Source organism: Zootoca vivipara, chromosome 3 (assembly GCF_963506605.1).
Source record: "Zootoca vivipara chromosome 3, rZooViv1.1, whole genome shotgun sequence".
In the NCBI taxonomy this organism is placed as follows: Eukaryota; Metazoa; Chordata; class Lepidosauria; order Squamata; family Lacertidae; genus Zootoca; species Zootoca vivipara.
Genome location: NC_083278.1, coordinates 82,362,164 through 82,381,928, shown reverse-complemented (window position 1 = coordinate 82,381,928; position 19,765 = coordinate 82,362,164). Strand labels below are relative to the sequence as shown.

The window sequence follows — 19,765 nt, the reverse complement described above, 5'->3', positions numbered from 1 at the left end:
CAAGAAAACAACAAGGGAAGGAGAGGGAATTGGCATTCTGGAGAATGAGAACCCCCTGCCCCTCCCCCCCTTTTTTGGCAGAAAGCTCCAATAAATTCTACATCAAAACACTGACACCTGCCCAACCCCTCATAAGAGGTGATAAGATTCAGTTCAATAGCTTGTGCTAGAACAAGAGGAAGCAAATCATTCAGCATGAAGGAACACTTGGAAAAGTGTGAATTGTGGCAGACTGTTGCACCAAAGGTGTATGTTTTAAATCAAGGAGGTGGGCTGGGGGTTGGGAGAAAAGCATCACTTGCTGGCATACAGGAGGGAAAATTGCTTGCTTAATTTATGCTGCATACTTACTCCCTTGCTCCAGGGAGTTTCTGTTTGTCCCCTGTCTCTGCAGACCTGCCATAGCCTTACCCACTCATACTTGACAGCACCATACTGCCTTAGGCAGACAGGGCTTCTTGGAACAGAAATGCCAGCTAAGGCCACAATCCTAGCCCCATTTACCTGGGGGTAACCCCCACTGAATTCAAAAGGGCTTATTTTTGAGTAGGATTGCACTGTGCATTATCCAACTGCAAGCTGGATTTGGGCCACATCTTTATGAGGTCTGCACATATATGCTGCATAACATGCAAACTACCAATCCAGGAGATGCAGAGTTAATTCCCCTCAACCCCACTGCAATGCCATTTGCATAATTTCCCATGAAAGATTCAAACTGACAGTTCTTGTGACCGCTCATCTGCTATGACCATTAATTAAGATGTATTATCATTACAATCTTTAAAAGCCCAATAGGGAAAATACATTCTCTCACAAATGTTCTTAATGGGGGCGGCGGCGGCAGGGGGGGGGGATTAACTGTCACACATAAACTAGCATAATTTCACAAGTGGAGACTTTGCATACCACTATTTAAATGCAAGACGACCTTGCCTATTGTACATGACTGCCTGAATTTGTGGCCTTAACCACAGTTGATAAATAAAAACAATCCGTTTCTCCTTGGTTGCTTACAAGCAGTGATGTGCCAGCAATTCTCTTTTCAATTTCTTCCGCAGCAAGGTACTATTATTTCAGGTGGCAAAATGCCCTAGGTCAGTTTTAATCATTGCTATCCATCATCATCTTGATTTTGCCAGAGATTAAGCAAAAATCCCCAGAAGGCAAAAGTGTGCATGTGTGTTAGGCTGCAGAAATGGCAAAACAACCAATGCATACACAGAACTTTGTTGTCTTGGGAGCCCAACTGCATACAAATACACGATGTGCTTCTAATTCAAGGCCACAAATTATCCAATGCCAAGAGAGAGATTTCAGCTTTCAGCTAACATGGCTCCAAAAAACCTTCACAAAAAAACCCCCAACACATTCACACGCTTACCCTGCAGGGCAGACGTGTCCAAACCAAAGGCATAAAAATAACAATATCTGATTTAGATAATTTATAATTCCTTCTTGACAGATAGTTGCAATGGGATTACGGTACATCAATTTTATTGAACTGTCTTTGAGAGTGTTTGCATTTAAGACTACTGTGATAAAAAGTAGCAATTTAATTTATGCTGCATATGCTCATCTCGCGTTATTGGCCAAGGGAGCTGGCATACAGCTTCCAGGTCATGCGGCCAGCATGAATAAGCCGCTTCTGGTGAACCAGAGCAGCACACGAAAACGCTGTTTACCTTCCTGCTGTAGTGGTACCTATTTACTTAGATGTGCTTTCAAACTGCTAGGTTGGCAGGAGCTGGGACCAAGCAACGGGAGCTCACCCCATCACGGGGATTCGAACTGCTGACCTTCTGATTGGCAAGCCCTAGGCTCAGTGGTTTAACCCACAGTGCCACCCGCATCCCAAAACCACCATAGGATAGACTAAAACAAATTAAAACTCATAAAAAAGTTTCCTACTTTTATTTTATTATTAAAATCTGGATAGGCTCGTCTAAATAAGAATATCTTTAGCAGGTGCTGAAAAGAATACAGTAAAGGCACCTGCCTGATATCAATAGGCAGGGAGTTCCAAAGTGTCTGTGCTGCCACACTAAATGATCCAAGTTCTTACAGATGCGGTGAGTTCCTACTGATGCCTAACTCCAATGGAAGAGCCATTTCAGTGGTGGCCTTGTGGCTCTCAATTTTGTTTTCTTTCATCCTACAAAAGACTTTTCTGTCCTACAACAGTCTTTTAGAAAGATTTTGAAGCTAGGCCCTATCCTAGTGAAATGGTTACTGATTTGGAATGTCTTGAATGGGCAAATTGTTTTTGGCAATAATAATAATTTTACAATCAGAGATGGGGAACGTGCTTGTGGGGTTTTCTGTCCTTTGTGCATATACTGTATATAATGTGTGTGTGTGTGTGTGTACACACACACACACACACACACACACACACACACTTACTGACCTTTGGTGCTATGCATCTCAACTTGGTTGTGAGGGAATGACATTTGCCGCTCTGTCTGAAGCAGCAAAATGTCCTGGGCTGACCATGCGGACAGCCTATAAATGAGGCAAGCTCAGTGATATGGATGAATTGGGAAAGTGGATTTTACATTCTGGACTGGGTGGGTGCTTTATTGTTTCCTGGTTATTTAGCTTTTAATGCTGGTGCACTTGGGGAAATATTTCATATTTTGGGTATATATATATATATATATATATATATATATGGAACTTGGGGGAGCTTTGCTCAGAAAAGCAGGCTATAACTATTTTTAATAAATGCATAAATTAGTAATTGCATGGCAGAAGCAAGATTTGAACCAGGGATCTATTCGCTTAGAGCCCCAACCTCTTAGCCACTAGGCTACATCAGCTGCCCATTACAGGCATAATTGCACTCTTCTTTTTGCAGAGCAGATCCTTGCTCATCGAACAAAGATTTAATGGGCTCCAAGTAGCTACTTGAGAAAAATGTGGAATAGATGGTAGACAAAAGCCCAGCTGCTCAGAATATATGGGAAATTGCCTTGAGAAATGAAGTCAGCCGACAGAATATCTGTGCCTTTGTAGAGGATTGGTATCTAGTGCAAATGTCATGTCATGTTTGTTTCTCATCTCATGAGCATCACCCAGCAGAAGAAGGGACCAACAGCATTGTCCCACAAAAGATAAAACTGAGGGTGTGCTTTGCTCAAACAAACAGGAAAGCCCCAAGTAAATGTATTTAGTATTAGGATGCCAGACTGACCTTCCAGTTTCTAAAAGTGCTTCAAGTCAGGCAGTCAAAGACTACTGAACCAGAAAGAAGGACTTCACTTCAATGCAGCTCAATAAAAGTAAACTATAATGCTGAACAAGCTTACTTGTGTCTTGTGGGCTTTATAGATGGTCACTATGGAGGACAGGAAAGGTTCCAGGTGAGCAGAAGAGTGCAGATGTAGGCTTAGATATAAAAATTGGACTCTGGGATATTGCAGGCTCGTGTACATAATTTTAGCACTGACACTTTTATAAGAATTGACTATAGTTTGCATAGAATCTCTGCATGTAAAGTGTTTCTCCATCTAGCCCAGGCTTCCTCAAACTCGGCCCTCCAGATGTTTTTGGCCTACAACTCTCATGATCCCTAGCTAGCAGGACCAGTAGTCAGGGATGATGGGAATTGTAGTCCAAAACATCTGGAGGGCCGAAGTTTGGGGATTCCTGATCCATATCAAACTAACACTGAGCTGTAAGTTGCCCCTTCCTCACCTCATTTATTCTACATAAGTTTGGTTACTAAATAGTGTTGTAGGAATTTCAATAGTCTCAAAACATCTGGAGGGCCGAGTTTGAGGAAGCCTGATCTAGTCCAACATAGTTCATTCTCCAGGATCTCAGACTGAGGTCCCTCCCATTCACTTGCCTGTTTCCTGGCCTTTACTTTTAAACTGGAGATGTTAGGGATTTCATTCGAGACATTCCACAGGCAAAGCTTACACTCTTCCACTGATGCCAGCAGTAGCGTAACATCTGACAGCCAAGCACAGATGATGTCAAGTGAACCCAGTTGTTAACATTAAGTTCTATTAGGTCTGCCAAAAACATCACAGACAACTTTAGTAAGGCTCTCATTGCATGGTCCCGCTTTGTGTTACTGTCACAAAGTGCAGAAACATGGTTCGAAGGAACTACCATTGCAATATGCAACCTATTTCCCCCACTCCAAATGGCCAAAATCAATCCATTAAAACCCACAGTGCAAATATGTTTATTAATAAGTAATTTAGGGTTCAGTTTGAGGGAGACCTGAAAGGACAACTAGTGAATAACAAAGTGGCCGTGATTCAGCAGTGCAGAACTGTTGCAACAATTGCCACATTTGTACTGGCTTGGTAAGAGAGAAAGAAATGTATCCTAGACGCATAAAGCAACAGCACTGTTCTATTCCTGCACTCTCTGTTATTTCAAATTTGCACACTTTAATAAAGGAGGTTCAGAAAAGAAAAGGAACAAAACTGATAGAGAGGTGCCCAGAAAACATGGCTTGGGAACCAGTGAATCAGAATGATAATAGCTGAGAAATACTCACTGGTTGTTGTTTTTAATTAGGATCTGCTTGTTGTTGTTTAGTCGTTTAGTCGTGTCCGACTCTTCGTGACCCCATGGACCATAGCACGCCAGGCACTCCTGTCTTGCACTGCCTCCTGCAATTTGGTCAAACTAATGTTCGTAGCTTCAAGAACACTGTCCAACCATCTTGTCCTCTGTCGTCCCCTTCTCCTAGTGCCCTCAATCTTTCCCAACATTAGGGTCTTTTCCAAGGATTCTTCTCTTCTCATGAGGTGGCCAAAGTATTGGAGCCTCAGCTTCACGATCTGTCCTTCCAGGGAGCACTCAGGGCTGATTTCCTTAAGAATGGATAGGTTTGATCTTCTTGCAGTCCATGGGACTCTCAAGAGTCTCCTCCAGCACCATAATTCAATTGTAAGCAGGATCTGCTTACAAGCATTTTTATCCTATTCTTCCACTGAAAAGGCTTCCAGAGCACTTTACAGATTTTTTAAAAAACCCCACACACAAACACATCCCTTATCTATAATGGTTGATGTGGATCACCACACTGTTTTACACAGAGCTAATCCACCACCACTACCCCATGGCAACGGTACCCTGTTCTGTATGACTTATGAAACAGATACTGACACCACAATTACTTTGCTATGTGAGAAAGTAGAGAAACACGCACACTGTATATGCCTTGGACAAATCTAAAACTTCCCGCAGCTCCCACAAAGCGGGGAAGTAGTGGGTTCTAAAGCACGAATAGGGAACCTGTTGCTCTCCAGATGTTGCTGGTCTACATTGGAAGGGCCAGAGGTTCCCCACCCCTTTGCTAAAGGAAATAAGAGAGTTATAACAAGTTAAGGAGAGCTATGGCTCCTGGAACATCAGCCCACCACTATAGCACAGGACCTGCACACGGGTATCCTACTTTTCTGCCCCTAGGGAAAAAAGGGGGAGGAGAAATCAGGAAGACCTTGAGATCGTCTCGGATACATTAATAAATCAACATGCTCTCCACTGCCATTTGTCCATTAGTGCTTGAGCAGATTTGAAGCTGAATGCTTCAAAGAGCTTCAAGCACGGATTCCAGGGCCACTGAGTGAAAAGGATGTATTGGGGGGGGGGGGAGGAACTGGTTAGAAATAGCTAAGTGGGGCAGGGGGAATAGAAAAGGGGTCGGAAACGAGGGGGAGGGGAGGATTTCTGAATGGCTATTTACAACTTAGAACAAAGGGGAAAGAGTTGTTCTGGCTGTTTACTCAGAATATGGGTGAAGTACTGCTTTGAAACTACAAGCAGGCAAATTTAGGGTTCAGAGTTGTGTCAGGTGGGGTACTGGATCTCTTTCAGCTAGGACTGTAACTCATAGGCTGTGATGACTGAGAAAGACAAGTCAAACAGGAATTTACTTGAACTCGGGTAAGACTTAAGTGAGAGGAAATACTAGCCAAGCCTTCTTAGCTGCAAGGGCAAGCGGGCAGTAGGACAAGTTGCCCAAGGTGGGGGAGTCTCCTTGTTTGGCTGTAGACTAACTGTGCATGTGACACATAATAGAGGTGACTTATAGATGACTCAGGAACATCTTGCTGTGGCTGAGGCATCTTTCCATTAGTCACAAGGGCTCCCAGTGATATTTGCTGATGGCTGGGGACACCAACTAGGAGAGAGAGCACTTCATTTCAACCAACCTTCCAGAGACAGAACACATAATTTATTTCGTTCTTTGCCTCTCTGGTGCCAAACTATCTGCAGTTGCCAAATGGAATGAAGGCCACACTGTCCAAGAAAAGCACCTAGCCCCAAACCAGCTGAATACGCACCTGAGGGCAGCAGATAATTCAGGTTTTTCCAGCAGCAAAGCTGCCCCAGGGCCTTCAGTAGCACTGCTTGCAGCAGCACAATTAAGAAGTGTAAGGCTGGTGATGCTTCAAGACCTGAAGCTAGGAGGGAGGCAATTTACAAAATGCACCAGATCAGCGCCTGTGTCTTTAACAGCAACACAGAGAAGGGAGAATTTCAGCTGCTGCAACTTTGTCTTTGGACCTCAGTACCAGGAGAGGTAGACTGTGCCAAAATAATCATTTCTACACAACTGTTAAGCCCCACAATGCGCAACCTGTGTACAGCATAACTCACAACATTATGTGCAACTTGCATTCATGGTTTCTTATTTTCTTTGGATAATAAATTCCTCCCAGCAAGTAGACTATGAATGATTTTGGTGACTGCTGAATATTTTAAATTGCACTTTCAGTCTGAAATTCTATTTAATTGTATCAATTTTTAATTATTTTTGTTCTGTGATGTAAATCACCTTGAGACATGCTGGAGAAAACGATAAATATAGTCAGATTGTAAACAACAAATCCTTGTGGTTGTTATATGTAGGTTCTATTTATTCATTTATTGCATTTCTATCCCACCTTTTCCTCCAAGGAGCTCAAGGTGGTCTACATGGTCTCTCCCCCCCCCCAACATTTAATTTCCACTAAAACTCTGTGAGCTGGAGTTTAGGCTGAGAGATTGTGACTGGTCCAAGGTCACTACCCAGTGAATTTCATTGCCGAGTGGGGATTTGAACCCTGGACTCCCAGGTCCTAGTCTGACATTCTAACCACTGTGCCACACTGGTTCTGTCACTTGCATGCAGACAAATAACGCAAATTCATTGCACACATCTCTGGCTCAAAATATTTTTGGTATGGCCTTCAGGGCTCATCAAGTTGATCTCCTCTGGGATCAATGAGCAAACATTAAGTAAAAAAAAAAAGCAGCAGCATTTAGTGGGTCAAATGTCTACCCAAGTTACAACAGCTTTCTCTAGGCTGTACTTTGTTTCAATTCAGTTTCTTCTCATCTGTTGTGACTGTGAACATGTGTAGGTGTGCATGCATGCACAGGCACACAATCTTGTTTTAAAATTATATCTGCTTACTTATTAAAATCATTTATGTCCTGCTCTTCATCCCTAAAGAGATCAGAGAGGCATACAATAAACTCTCTCTCTCTCTCTCTCTCTCTGTGTGTGTGTGTGTGTGTGTGAGAGAGAGAGAGAGAGAGAGAGAGAGAGAGAGAGAGAGAGAGAGAGAGAGAGAGAGAGATTGCCTTGCCCCATAAATGTCAACCTGGCTGCTTTGGTCTGCAGAAGTAGCACTCTTAGAGGTCCCACATAATACTTGTTCTTCATGTGAAATAAATCTATCTTTTATTGTGCCAGTACTCACTGCCTATTGACATTAGGGGTCCTGGCAGGGGATGTCTGGAGAGAGAAGCCATTTCCTCTTCCTCTCCTCCCCACCCTAAAGCCTCCCTCCCACCATAGCTGCCAAGTTTCCCCTTTTCTCACGAGGAAGCCTATTCAGCATAAGGGAAAATCCCTTTAAAAAAGGGATAACTTGGCAGCTATGCCTCCCACCTTCACAATCTATGACCAAGGGCAGGTCAACTTGCTCCTGCAGTTCCATTTTGCCCAGCAACCTTAAACCAAATCGGAGCTCAGTATTGATTCTACACTAACTGGCAGTGGTTTCCCAAGGTTTTAGGCAGGAGATATTCCCAGCCCACCTGGAGATGCTGGGGATTGAACCTAGGACCATCTGCATGCAAAGCAGATTTTCTACCACTGAGCTATGGCCCTTCCGAAAAAAAGAGAGAAAAGAACTGTAGTGCTCCCCTTGATATCCAGTCTTGAGTCCCATTTTCTCAACACATGTAAAATACCACACTTCCCAGAAAAGGGTTTCCCAGAACTCTGTTCTCATGGTGGCCGACCAGATGCCTGTGGGAAGCCTGCAAGCTGGACACGAGCGCAATAGCACTCTGTGATTCCCAGCAACTGGTTTTCAGAGGCATAATGAAAACATCAGAAATAATAAAACTACTTGGTTATTTCTGTGTTTGGAAACGTCCTCTTTGCTGCAGCACAATAAAATATCTTAAGACAAACTAGCTTAATTTGCACTCAGCTCTTCAGTTCAAGCCAGCAAAAGCTGGATAATTTTGAGCATAGCCCCTTCAGGTAATTCTGAAGAGCTACACAAAAGCTGAATTGCCAATATAAGCACCACAGCTTATGATGCTTGCTATTCAGTCGCTGATGGGAGCGTGTGACCGTCTGAGTGGTTCGGGGCATGACTGTGCATGCTACACGCATGCTTTGAAAGGCCACTTCATGGGGCTGGTGGCGGCTGCTGATGTGGTAAGGTGACTCAAGGGGAGCCTGGGTTCTTGCTGCAAGCGGAGGAGCTCCCCCCCCCCAGTCCTTCCAGCTATACATCAAACTGATAGATATGCCGGAGGGGAAAGCAAAGAGGTGACCACAATGAGCCCACTGTTCTGCATTCTGTACACTGGAGGATACAAGAGGAGCTAATTGGGAAGGTGAGGTGAAGCCAATGGGATAATGCTGCTTACTGACAGCAAAAAAAAAAAAAAGTGTGGCATAGCTTTGAACACAGTCAAGCAGTCGCATCATGAAAATACTGTCTGGCTTTCCCAACTTGGTGCCCTCCAGGTGTTGGTGGACTACAACTCCTACCAGAAGCACCAAGCATGCCAATGTTCAGGGATGTTAGGAGATTTTTATTTTATTTTTAGAGTGGTAAATTCAGTATTGGAATCAGAATATTTAATATAAAAGTAAACTACCACTAGCACTTCACCTTTCTCCTCTTCACCCTGAAAGTCTCCCAAATCTGCTCTAGTCCAGGGGGTCCTCCAGATTTCGTGGGTGAGGCAGCTGCAGGGACGAGAAGAGGAATGGGGCATCCCACTGTGCAAGTCCGTTCTGCTCATGAATGGACAGCATTGGACACAAGTGACTGGGATAGAAATATTGGGAAGTAATCAATCTAGGAAGCAAAATGGTGTCCCTCAGTGAAAACTATACTGGTAATATTTAATAGTTGAAATAATTACAGACTTGTTTAGCTACATGTAAAATTAATTATTATTCATAAATGTACAGACGCTCTGGATGAACATGAATAATTTATTTGCCTAAACTTGGAGCTGCATTGATAATTGTTATAACTCTTTTGGAAAGGTCTTGATTAATTGAAATAAAAGTTACATATATGGCATATTTAATTTTAGCAGGGAGGGGAGGAACCCAAAACTATTTAGAATGCTCTGTTTTTGTGCTCCAGTAGCTATAGACACATATGTAAGTTCATTTTTTATGGCATAAAATCTATTTGATTATATAATGTGACACTTAGACAAGCATACTGGCATGTATGCATGCAAAGGCACTAAATGCATGAATACTTCCTCATATTCATTTGCGCTTTGCTTGCAAAAAAATTGTTTATGCTATCATTATTTTATAGAACAAGATTTCAGCTGGTCATCTGTATTTCTGTATTTAAGATCCTGTAAAATAACAACACACACACACACACACACAAAATTGCATTGTATGCAGATGTCCATACTCTGGGAACACGTAATCAGCCACGTATTTACGGTATGAACAGGTCACTAGGGAGATTCAAGGATAAATGGTGATCATTGGCAGTCATTAAGAAGCAAATCTAGGATGGAATGCCACATGATTCATTCCTCTGCTTACATGGAAGCTCCACCACAAGCTCCATTAGTAATTCATCAAAAGCTAGAGAGCTACAACAAAGCAGCATATTGAATCCTCCCTTCCCTTTGTTGCAGTAATATACCAGTTGTAGAATCAGACACACTACTTCTATAGGCCAATACTAGATATGAGTATACTCAAGGTCCCCCTTACTCATGGGCTCAGCACCAACTCTGTCACCACACAGATTGCTCAGGTCTCCTATGCAAAGGTCCTTATTCTATGCGCAGGGCCAGCTCTAAGGCAAGGCTGGGTGGTGCAAGGCGCCGGGCTGCCAGGGGGGCACCGCGCGGCTGTGCCTGCCCGCCAGCCACGGTGGGAAATGGGGCGGGGCGCGCGCACCGGAGCGATCTTCGCACCACGGCGCCAGTTATGCTTAAGACGGCCCTGTCTATGCGTCTTAATTCCATGGCATATTTTGCAGCTAAGAAGACCAACTGTACAAGTTTTGCTTAACCTGATCTTTGCGTCATAAAATAAAAACTACATTGAGTGGAATACATATTCTATTTTCTTAAAAAGGGGTCACCATTAATTTCCAAAACAAATTCTAATTACAAATGAGTTCTGCTAATCTCAGGTGTAAACACTAATAAAAATTACGAATGAATTAATCCTGAGTGAGACAAAAACGTTTGGAATCCATTCATTTCAATTGTAGCTCTGGGGCAGCCTGAACAGGTCATATAAAGCCTATAGGGGAAGGGGAAGAATGAGAAACGAGAGAAAACGCACAAGCATGAAGGCAGAGCCTGGAAACAGCCAGTCAGAGAATAACTTATAAGAAGAAAAGTATTTCATGAGGCATCTTTGTGCCTGGGATGGTTTGGGTTGTCCAGCCTGCAAATAGTACAGTACTCTGCATGATACTTGACATACCGACTGGCAAGCAAGAAGATTCCAACAGCCTTCCCCCAACCTGGTGCCCTCCAAATGTTTTAGCCTGCAACTTCCATTAGCCGTGGTCAGTATGGCTGTGCTGCTAGAGGCTGACGGGAGTTGTGGTCTGAAACATCTGGAACATACCAAAGATTGGAGTGTTACGTTTTCTGCTGGAAAATTTAGTGAAGTTTCCCCCTCTCACTTTTCATTGCCAAGGCAATCCCAAAGCACAGGGGTGAGGAATCTCCAGACTGAAGACCTAATTAGGCCTAATTCTGGCCAAACCAAAACTTAAATGACATCAAGTGTGAGGCAGGAAAAGGTAAGACCTGGATAGAAGAGGCATTGCAAGCATCACCAATAAGCTGTTTGCAAGACCCCTTATGCAGCACTTCTCAAGCACCATCTATCAGCTGATTGTGAGTGCTTGGGAAGCACTGCACAGTCTTTTTTGCTCACATGGACTGATTTTGAACTGCATGAACTGCATCATCACAATTCTAGGTGAGTGGCAGGTGGGTGGCCCCACTCACTAGCCAAATCTAGTGCATATGTTGGGGGGGGCGCGCGTAGATGGTTGGTTGTACGTGCACAGAGATGAGGTTCTGACCTGCCAATGAGATCCAGTTCCCAACTAAATACAAAATGCAAATTAAAAACAATTCTGCAGACTCCTCTGGATGCCTGGGCAAATAAGCGAGCCTTCAGCTAGCTGGCACTGAAAACTTAACAGAGCCACTGCCAGTCATCTCTCTCTTGACAAACAAATGCTAAAGCTGAGAATTCCTATCTTAGAAAAATTAACACGGCACTCACAATATTGGCTCTCGTGACTACATGTGTTACAATGCAACACACTGGGCTATAGCAGTGATCATGGGTACTTTTCTACATCTACTGTAAAGGCTGCAATTTTACCAAGAGAGGAGATTACATCAACTTCAAAATATGGTCGAGTACTGTACTGTATTCTGGTTTGGTCCAAAACTGGTAACAATATTTCAACTTTGGTTAACTAGAGGCTTCCTGGTTTAATTGTGGCTTGTGCAAAGGGAAAAGTAAAAGACCACCTGAATGGGCAAAAAGGCTCATACACTTCTCAGCTTTGAAAGCCAAAATATCATGCCCAAACATGGCCATACAGTCCTTCCTGCCAAAAATGGTGAATGTGAGCAAAAGCACCCCACTACCCCATGAAAATGCTGACCCTTAACTTTCTGAACAAATGAAATATCCAAATATGGATCACTGGAAGACTCCTCCTCTGTGAAAGCTATTCATTTATTTCTACCATTTACTACATGTTTATTAGTCAACCCGTAAAAGCACTTGTCCCTTTGCCCCATGACTTTGGTAAAAACAGATTTAATAGGAGTGGGAGTGAGGAATGGACTCGTATAGCATGCCTTTCTGGCAGTGGTTAAAGCCTCACTTTCTCCTTGCTTTGCAACTGAAATGGCAGTCACTCATACCAACAAGTCAAACTCCGATTCAGTCTTTCATCCTCTGTATTTTAGGCAGCCCCCATCTTTTAAAATATGTTAAAGCATGGCATATACATTTATTAACTGAAATGTTCATCTATCACATTTTTAATCATAAAAAATAGATTGTTTAACACTAATTGTATAACTGCTTCAGAATGTCACAGGCACTAGCCAATTAGCACAGTACATTTTAAGCTTTTGCTGCAAGCACAGAGCTGATGCTTTCAAAATCCAGCTTTAAGGTGGAAAGACATGTTTAGAATAAATGTGATGAAGGAGATTCTAGTTGGCTCTGCTGCCCTAAAAAGGCTGCATCTGTCTTTACACTTAGGCCAAACACTTAGGTCAGAGATGGGGAACCTGTGCCCCACCCCTACCCCTCAATGTTGCTGGATTACAACAACACCATCCCTGACCATTGGTCATGCTGGCTGGGACTGATGGATGTTGGGAGTCCAACAACATCTGCAGGGCCACAGGTTCCCATGACTGCCTTAGATTAAAACATTTTTGGAAGCTTAACAAGTGCACAATTGCCCCATGGCAATAAATCCAATGCCCTTCTCATACCGGTAGTAGTATTGATATAAACACTGGAGACTTGATGCAAATGATCCATCCATTCTTTGCCAATTTGTGCCTGTCATTTCTCTGCTTCAAGCTAGTTGGGGTGGAGTGCCAGTTGAACATACACATGAAGTTGTATAATTCACACATGGATTCACACATGGGCATTCCCACACACCCTGAGTGTGTGAAGGTATGCTTTGATGTGTGAGGGTAGTGCCAGGATGGCCCAAGTGGGGCTTTTGAAGAGATCAGCCCAGCTGAAGATAATCCATTCACAGCATCAGGAGCCAATTTCAGACTCCATGGGAATCACAGACGCTTCCCTCTTTCTACTGTATTTAGGAGATTTCAGCTCCTATTACTTTTTGCTGATGCAGTGTTGAACACTCCTCTGCACTAACTGCAAAACCACTTCAAGCTACAGTATGACAAATCAGGCCAAGCTGTCATCTGAAAGAATTGCCAAGAGAGAAGCATTGCAAAGACTTCACAGTCAGCTCAGAGAAGCAGATTCTGACAACCAACAGTTGCACCCCCTGCTCCCCCCGCACTACACACAAGGGCACATGTATTTGTCCCTGAAGGTTTGTGCTTGCTGCAATGCGTAACATGCAGCAGGAGTTTAATATGTGCTAAACACCTGAATGATACATAATAGATCTGATAGTGGAGCACTGTGCTCCTTAATACTGAATAATAGGTGTCAGAAGGCTGCACTCTCTCCCACCATGAGAGCCTTGCCAGGCCGTTGTGATTTAGTGCAAGCAAATGCAAATTTCACAACTAGATTAGATAAATTCTGTGCCATAGAAGTACTAGCATAATTAATGAAGTTAAATTCATTGCCTTGCTTGACATTCAGAATTTTTGACACTAAATTTTTTGACGCAGAATTTTTTAATACTAAGTTTAAAGTTACGGTAGGGTGGAGAATTGCACTGGGACAATGCAGTCACCTAGGGAGAGATTTCAGGGGAAGAGGAAAGAGACTGGGCGCCTGGGAAACAGGAAGGAAATTATTCACAAACCAATACTTACTAGAGCCTTGGATGGGTGGAATTCCTTGGGCATTATTTTATACATAATGCTGAGCCTCAGTACTTAATATTTTACAATTGTTGTATTCTTGGGAGCACTCCTGTGCCATTTACCTGGTCCTTTGGGAGAGGTTGAGGGTGGAGTAGAACTTCAAATAGATCAAGCACTTATAATATAGCTCAGCAGAACCAACAACCACCAGTGTTCCAGCAACCATGCAGTACCACTATCTGAACCCAACCACAGAGTTAGGATAAGTGTTACCAAAGCATGATGCTTCCAATCTCCATTCATGAAAGATGGTCCAGAATGTTACTAGTATGCTACAGAGAGATACAGAACCGGGGTAGGCAACCTAAGGCCCATGGGCCGGATGTGGTCCAATCGTCTTCTTAATCCGGCCCACAGACAGTCTGGGAATCAGCGTGTTTTTACATGAGTAGCATGTGTCCTTTTATTTAAAATGCATCTCTGGGTTATTTGTGGGGCATAGGAATTCGTTCACCCCCCCCCCCAAAAAAAATAGTCCGGCCCACCACATGGTCTGAGGGATGGTGGACTGGCCCATGGTTGAAAAGGGTTGCTGACCCCTGATCTAGAACATAAGAGTATCCCACTCCTTCAATGCATCCTTCCACGTATGTGATCCAGCAGAGGACCAATAGGGTTTACATACAAAATCCAGACTGAGTCAGATTGGTAAGAATAAAGATGTTTGGAATCCCCCAGGCAGACCCGGAGCTAAGGCACTAACACATACACTTTTGCCTTGGCCAAGAAAGGCAAGCTGGACATTGAAAGGTATTTAGCCTTGTTCCCTTGTCAGTGGGAGTAACAACTAAAGTAGACTTTTACATGGCATATTTCAGTATTTAAAAACCTACATACTGATCCAGATAAGTAAGAAATGGGTGGACTGCAATACCACCAGTCTGCATTAAGTCCTCTTTATAATTGGGGTGAGTGATGGATGAGAGTCTCTATAGTATATGATTGCCCTAGTAAGACATGGGGCCTGGTTAGCTCAAGCCCTCTAGGAAATCCTCAAGGCTGCAATCCTAGCTCCACTTAATTGGGAGTAATTGCCACTGAATTCAACAGGACATGCTTCTGAGTAGGCATAGTTAGGAGTAAGGTAAAGGGACCCCTGACCATTAGGTCCAGTCATGACCGACTCTGGGGTTGCGCGCCTTCCCGCTGTAGCAGTTCCTATTTATCTACTTGCATTTTGACGTACTTTCGAACTGCTAGGTTGGCAGGAGCTGGGACCAAGCAACGGGAGCTCACCCCGTCACAGGGATTCGAACCACCGACCTTCTGATCAGCAAGCCCTAGGCTCAGTGGTTTAACCCACAGCGCCACCTGGGTCCTATAGTTTAGGAGTACTGTGCTACAATTACTAGTCATCTGGCTCCACATTGTTAGCGGCCCTAGCAAGGTTGCTGTTGATGACTTCTCACCCCCAGGTACCCACCACCTCTTGGGCCCTCCCGTGGGATTGAATTCAACTGGTCTTTTAATGGTTCCATTAATGACTCTGACTAGTCTCTGGAATCGGGAGACCCTTTCTGGAACTTGACAGAATTGTACTAGATTCCCCTTGGTTGAGGCCTACTGCATTCTGACTTGTCCGGGAAAAGAGTGCAGCACTTAGCAGCCTGCTGTGAGCAGGCTGCTGATGAAGTTGCTTGCATCTATTCCAGCTTGGACTCCACAATTGGAGACCTTATGCAGACTGGCTCTGGATACCTTTCAGTTCATGCAATCAGAGGATATGGACAGGATACTCAGAAGATGGCACTTTCCCCCTGGACCCTTTTGCTTCCCAGAAAAAGAGAGCTGCAATGGAGGACTGACAACTTGGGTGGTGAAGACTGTGAATGCATCCTGGAACCTTTTGTTAGGGAAACTGTACAATCCTTCTTGGAAAAATCCCTTCTTGGATCTTTCTAGCCTGTTCTCCTGAATCTGAGCTCCACAGGAATTCATCAAAGGAAACAAAGACCTCCAGAAACCATTCCACAGATTAAAGCCTTGTTGCATTTACCGAGTTATTTAAGCAAGCGTGCATCCCCAAGCGGCTGAGAAGGATCAGTCCAAAGATGAGCTCATGATGGCTGGTCATGATCTCTGAACAGACTCCAAGTCACCTCCTTTTCCCTAACTTTTGAATTCCTTATATATATTTTATTTTCCTACCTGTGGGTTAACAGAAAATGTGGGAAAGCATGAGGTTTCACAACTTATTTACATTTTCCTTTTTAAAAAAAATTAACATACATAGTTTGTATTTAAAGAGTCACGACTCCACTGATAAACCAAAATCCTCTTGTCTTACCACCCTGATTGACCTTATCGATAACAGTCTAGAACACCTAGAACATCCTTTCTTCAGCAGACAGCAAAAATTGGTGTGTGTGATGCAACCTCCAAGTTTGATTAAACAGCAGATGTTGACAGAAGATTTCATTAAACCTTTGACAAGCAAAACCAGAAACTTCTGGTTAAAGGGGTCACAGAAATTTTGTGGCAATATAAACCACATCCACAGCCCTATATCCTACCTTTCTCCCTGTCCTGCCCTGTCCTGTCCCCTCCCCCCACCTGCCAAAAACAGGCAAGAGTAAGACAGCAGGGACCCACACAACTGACAAGGCTTACTGGAGCTGATGCCTTGCCTGCCCTGCAAAGTGCTTGCTGCCACTTGGCCCCCTGGCAGCCACTCTGCTCCATTCACCAGCCTCCCCCTCAAGCTCACTCACAGGCTTGCTGAACAGCTACTTGACTCCATTGCAATGCCACTGCTGCTGTGAGCCCACATGAGAGAGGGAGTCTGGCAGCTGCCCTACCCCTGCATGTAAGTTGGTTCCCTGCTTGTGTATGTGGGAGAGCCACACAACTCCCTAGCCCAGGGGTGTCCAACTTCCAAGAGAATGTGAATCTACTCCCACTACAAATAAACTGGAAGTGATCTACCCATTGGATTGACCAGAGTTGTTGAGCTTTTTTGGCTGATCGCTGGAGATCTTGTGATCGACCAGGATTGACCAGGGACAGCCTGTGATCGACCAGTAGATCGCGATCGACTGGTTGGACAGGCCTGCCCTAGCCCATTCCATTGCTGCCACCCTGCTGCAAGGTGGATGGGGATTCCTCCATCCATCCAGGCAGTCTTCCCCAAAGTGTGGTACCTGTACCCCTGGGGGTATGGGAAACCCCGTGATCAACTCCCTGCCGGAAACCAATGTCCCCACATGTGGATCCAGAATTGGCGTCCACAGTCACTCATTGTTAAAACTGTGTTCATGGAAGACAATCTTACTCGGCTATGTGCGATCACCAAAGAAGAAGAAGAAGGGAAAGGGTTTCAAAGGGTACACAGCATACTTTTTATTTTACTTTATTGTAGGGTTTTTTTAGCTGCAGAAAACAATTCAAAGATAAAATAGTATTATTAAAACTACCCCTCAAATTATCTTTGCCCAAGAAGGGGACGTGCCAGTAAAACTCTCAAAAGAGATACATGATTATTCTAAGTTTGGGAAAGACTGTGTTTAGAGATGCTTTAAGCAATATCTTACTAGGTAATCTGCCCTACCTGCAATGAAATATATCTGTCCCATATCGGTCTCTACAGGTATAGCAGGCACTGTAACTCTCCAATGGTTTGACTTTACCCCTGAAGGCACACTCTTCCATTGTCTCCCAACCAATACACCCTCTTAAACAGATATTCTCTGCATTGAGGTTTCAATTTTTTGTTTTCAATAGGCCATGTCGTCTATGTCTTGTAGGTTGTTACCTTAAAAACAACCATGAATTATTGCACCTTGGGTTTCATGATGTAACAGAAATCTACTTTATTGCCTCAGCTACTAGGAGAAAGATCCAAACCTTTGAACCCCATTTTGACTGCAGTTATCTTTTAGTCCATGCCTTTGATCATCTCCTATCTGTAAGGAGACTATGATTGCAATCCTAAACACACTTACAAGAGAGTAACTCCCTCTGAACTCACTGCAGCCTGTGTCAGAGAACATGATAAGGATTGCGCTACACATAACTCTCTAGTAATGAAGACAGTAGCTGCATTTGCCATAGCAGTTTCAGAGATGAGGCAGGCATTGTTTGAAGGAGAGGATTAACAGCTTGGACTAATTGTGTGACCTTGGATAGGTCAGAATCTCCCTGCCTTAGGTCCATCCCTGTAACATTGACTTTCCTTCCATGCCTTCCTTCCAGGCAAACACAGCAACGCAAAAATATTATGCAAATGATAAACAGCATAGTAATTAATAACATCTTCTCTATGGTTATCCATATTTTACATTTGCTTTTGCCCCCCCCCAAAAGAAGTCCATAAAACATTTCCAAAAGTCTGTCACCAATTAATTGGAATCTAAAGGAACTTTCTTTGTTGTGCACTTGGAGAAGTCATAACATGGCCCTGTGCCTTCCCCAATATCAACAGCATTTATTACTTGCTACAACATACAGCCTTTGAGCATCTGTGCAGCCAAAACATCTTTACCCTCTGATTTGAGTGACAGATTCAAACACAGCTGGAGAGAGGCTTTATGCTATCTATCTATCTAAGAAACACCCTCTACATTCATTCAGCATTCCAAATGTTCAGACTGCCGCACCAACAGTAAGGAAGCCATCTCCCATGGATATCATTAGATGTTGTTGACACATTGAGCTCCAGTAACACACACACTAGCTGACCCTGTCTCATAATGAGGCACTGCCATTAGGGTGCTGTAAAAGGGGGGTTTGTATAATAACAATAATAATAACAATAGGAAGGTTCACTTCTCAGTCTTTTCCTTCCAATACACCTCCCTTTGCATTCAAGCCAACTTTTTTTATTTAAAATGAGGTGGGAGGGGGAATAAGAAGCAGGATAATTAAGTTGATATAGCAGCAGTTATTAATCTATTTTATATTAAACCTCATTTGCATACACCTGTGGTTTAAACTTAGAATGGCTTGTAGCCTCCAGATGTTGCAAAGATGGTAACCACTGAAGTGCTATAATTGTGTCACATGAGAAGGTCTGGGAAAAGTTGTCCATCCTGCTTCCCTCCCATCTGTCATAGAAATAGACCACAATGCTTCCTTTAGCCCAGGGATGGGGAACCTGTGGCCCTCCAGATGTTGCAGGGTTCCAACTCCCATCTGTGCCAGCTAGCATGGCCAATGGTAAGAAGTGGTGGCATTGCAGCCCAGTAACATCTGGACATCACAGGCGAAAGAAAGGTATGTTGACTGCCTGGCTGCTCTCAGTTATCTTTGGGACTCGGTCAAAGGAAAATCCCTGGAGGAGGCACAGTGCAAAGGCAGGGTAGCATGGGAACAGCGAGGCAGGATAGGACATGGATTTGGTTTTGCATCCGCCTCCTTTTGGGCCTGGTTTCCCAGAGCATTTGGTGCATTTCTTTTCCTTTTCTTTTTTTAAGCAAAGGAACCCTCAACCTGGTGCCGGTTTTAAAACACCCTCAACCTGGTGCCGGTCAGATGTTTTGGACTACAACTCCCATCAACCATCACGTTGGGAGGAAAGCTGTTCTGAAGGCAGCAGGGAAATCTCCAGAGCAAAAGCAGCACGAGAGAGAGAACGTAAAAGACACCACTCCTTACACACACACACAGATCTGGGAATAAGTCCCGTGAGTGGGGCTTAACTCCGAGAGGGCTT

At 43.8% G+C, this 19,765-nt stretch overlaps 1 protein-coding gene across 4 annotated transcripts in view; it reads right to left on the bottom strand.

The window, feature by feature from the left end:
- Positions 1-19,765, bottom strand: part of TMEM63B (transmembrane protein 63B) — a 76,660-nt gene that overhangs the window by 55,797 nt on the left and 1,098 nt on the right. The gene's annotated exons all lie outside the window — the stretch shown is intronic.